The sequence below is a fragment of the Pinus tabuliformis genome, chromosome 5_2, assembly GCF_031772625.1.
Source record: "Pinus tabuliformis cultivar Carrire ecotype Pingquan chromosome 5_2, CPIR1, whole genome shotgun sequence".
Classification (NCBI taxonomy): Eukaryota; Viridiplantae; Streptophyta; class Pinopsida; order Pinales; family Pinaceae; genus Pinus; species Pinus tabuliformis.
Genome location: NC_142306.1, coordinates 467,836,184 through 467,840,155, shown reverse-complemented (window position 1 = coordinate 467,840,155; position 3,972 = coordinate 467,836,184).

Genomic DNA, 3,972 nt, shown 5'->3' with positions numbered 1-3,972 from the left:
AGGGGGAGAGTGACTTGGTGTGGTGGTTGCCATCAAGTCCAAAGGGGGAGATTGTTGGCATTATGATTCAAGTGTTGTCCTTGATGGCAACTCACTCAGAGGTTGGTACAGATGCTCAGAAGTTGGTACAGGAGATGGCAACTTAATCAGAAGACAGATCCTAGTACAGCTTGCCAAGGAAGTTCATACACGCAGGTTTGTTAAGACCAAGTCGCGTGTACACGCAGGTTGGCTTCAGAAAAAGCGCGTGTATGTGGAAAAGTACCTTTGGTCCATGGCGGTTAGTCCTTGGAAGTTGTGCCTATGGTTTCGGACCATTATGTCTCGACGAACGTGTTGATCCCTAGTTTCGAGGTTGATGGTATTGGGTTACTATGGTTTTGGCTCTTGGTATTGAACAAGGCCTAAGGCTATATAAGGAGAAGATCATTAGGCCAAAAGATGTGTATGAATTATGAAGATCTGAGGAAGTGTGAGATCCAAGTGCTGGTTATGGGTTGGTGATCTGAACCAAGGTTTCACTCATGTGGAGGATGATGAATGATGGAACGAGATCTCAAGGGTTGGAATGATTATCTTCATATGGTTTGACTCTGGATAGACTAGATCTACTGACGCATGTTTATTATTATGATCTGGGTATGTTTTGATGTCTGATATAGCTGCAGAGTTATAAGTTAGAATTTGCAGATCTGTACGCGGGTTGGCTTTGGTAAAAGAGCGTATACACGCAGGTTGGGTTCATCCAAGTAGCGTATACAATGTGAAGTATGATATTTGAAGATGAAGTTGGATCTGGTTGTTGTTATGTTGTCTGGTTGTTGTTGACAGGGTTACAGTGATTCAGAATTGGGTGTTTCAGTGATTGATGATGCAGGTTGTTCTACAATGGTGATTGTTTCATGGATCCAGTATGAAAATTGATGAAACGTGGTCCCGGGAAGATCGTAGGCCGGCACCTACGTACTGGTAAACATATCAGCCAGTACAAGAGCCAAGGGGGGTTGTAGCTCCCTTCCAGGAGCAGCTGGAAAACGAGTGAAGGTTGTAGCCTTCTGTAGGGTTGGCACCTACGTACTAGTAAATGGATCGGCTAGTACAAGAGCTATGAGGGTTGTAGCCCTCTGCAGGTTGCAGCCTGCGTGCTGGTAAATGACTGCACCAGTGCATTGTAAAAGAAGTTTCTTATTAAAGAAGAAAGAGACGAATTGCAGCAGGTGGTTTTCACCCACATTGGGTTTCCACCTTATATCATGGTGTTCATGTGTGTGGCTCTTGTGTGATGTTCTGTTCTGTTATTCTGCACCTGTTTACTGTTAATATGCTTAATAATGATCTGATGCATTTACTGAAGATTAAGATAACTGAATTATAAGATCTCTGGATATACGCGAGTTTCATTAGACACAGTAGCGTGTACACGCGGGTTCACTTAATTGAAGTAGCGTATATGTTTCTGAGTATGAAATAGAAAAAGTTTGATTGATCTGATAATACTGATTCACCCCCCCTCTCAGTATTATTTCCAACAATTGGTATCAGAGCAGGTCCTTCAGAGAAGCTTGATCGCTTGAAGGAGATTCGTAGAACAATGGGGAAGAAAGCACGTCAGAAGAAGAAGACAGCTCAAAGGAAAAATGACAACCTGCCGTTGAGTGGAAGCAAGTGTTCAGATCCTGAAGCATCTCAGATTGAAGATGGACAAGCAAATGAAGCATCAGATCAAATCATAGATCAACAAGATCTACCTAGCAAAAGGGAGAATGCCCTCAAGGAAGAAATGATCAGATTAGAAGATCAGTTAGAATGTGCCTCCAGAATTCGAGAAATGCTGCTAGCACTGAATAAAGAGCAAGAAAACGAGATCCTCAAACTAAGGCATCAGTTGGATGAAGGAAGGAAAGCTGAAGAGACCTTGGAGAAGCAATGTCTTGAAAAGGAAGAACAACATCAAGTTGAGGTAAATATCTTGAAAGGTAAAATAGAAGAAAAGGATAAGCTTTTACGATTTCAAGATAGTACTAAAGTCTTGGATGATATTCTTAATAGTCAAAGATCTCCTGCTATCAAGACTGGTCTTGGTTTTCGTGGATATGTTGAAGGTGAATCTAGTTCACAAGGTGAGGCAAGAAACTCTAATGAGAAATCTGAAATGCCCAACAAGGAACAACCAAGGAAAGAAAATCCTCAAGGAAGATTCTTTGCTCCTAACTATGGACGTGATAGACGATTGTTTCCTCCACTGAATAATGTTGAATGTTATGTATGTCATAATCTTGGACATGTTGCAGCCATATGTAGAAGAAGAAGGTTTCAAGACCATCGTACAGAAAGATCATCACATTCAAGGTACTTTAATGGATATTGCTTTTCTTGCAATATATTTGGCCACAAAGCTGCTGATTGCTATAAGAGGAATATGAAACATGTAAGATGCTATGCATGTAACAAGTTTGGACATAAAGCAAGAGATTGCAGGAACAAAGCTCATGATAAGAAGAAATCATCAACATGCTTGAAGATATGGAAGAAGAAGGAAGTTCAGCCAGAAAGATGTGGCGCAGCACAGGGTACTCAGCACAGCACAGACATAACAGACTCAGGGGGAGCTGAAGGCATAGAACTTCAGTGTTCGAATTCTCATACGCAAGTTTCATGAAGTAAAGCCGCGTATATACGCGAGTTTCACACTGCAAAGTCGCGTATATGTCAGTTTGTGAAAAAGCAGTGGGGACAGACTCAAAAAAAAAGGGGGTCTGATATGATCCAGTCCAATATATGCTCTATTGGTTAACAGTTACAGTCTGCTGAGGATGCTTGGAAATGTTTTGATACTTGTAAGATGTTAGAAGTGTTTAATCCTAACTTGATGATGATGAGATCTTGATGCTTATTATTGGTGTATGCATGATCAGATCTAACTACAGATGGTACAGGCTCAGGGGGAGCATATAATTCAAATAATGCATTGTTGGCATTATGGTTAGAAGTTGTTGATAAAGTCTATGAAGCTAAATGATACATCTTGTTGTTTGATCAAAGGAATGGCATTGCAGGCTGATATATGATGAATGATAGTCATGGTCTTGAATGAATTGCTGGTCCTAGAACTTGCATCTACTCAGGGGGAGCATGGATGGATTGATACAACTTGGAGCCCATTCAGAAACTTCAGCATGTATCTCTGTTGTGATATCTCTTTTATGGTGTCAAGGTCATGTAACGGCCTATGTTGGTTTCCCCACTATGCCTGGGATGAATGATGTAACGTTCATGTCTTATCTTAATGTATCTCCACATGGTTAGGTGGATGAGTCAATATTGGTATATCCCCACCAGTTTGGGTGATAAATGTATGTATTGAGTCTTTTGGTGATAGGAAGGTCTTCTATAATGTATAAGTCTTTGTTCTTCTTGAAGAACATCTTTTGCAGATCTTGCCTACAGTCAAGGGGAGCATGAACAGCACAATTCAGCAAGAGCAGGATGGATAGATTGGTACACTTTGGCATACACAAAGGGGGAGCACATTTGGAGATTTCAGCAGGTACTCAGGGGGAGTATGGATAGCAGAAGGTATACCAAAGAAGAGAATATCTTGGTCCACCCTTTGCCCTTGATGTCAAAGGGGGAGAGTGACTTGGTGTGGTGGTTGCCATCAAGTCCAAAGGGGGAGATTGTTGGCATTATGATTCAAGTGTTGTCCTTGATGGCAACTCACTCAGAGGTTGGTACAGATGCTCAGAAGTTGGTACAGGAGATGGCAACTTAATCAGAAGACAGATCCTAGTACAGCTTGCCAAGGAAGTTCATACACGCAGGTTTGTTAAGACCAAGTCGCGTGTACACGCAGGTTGGCTTCAGAAAAAGCGCGTGTATGTGGAAAAGTACCTTTGGTCCATGGCGGTTAGTCCTTGGAAGTTGTGCCTATGGTTTCGGACCATTATGTCTCGACGAACGTGTTGATCCCTA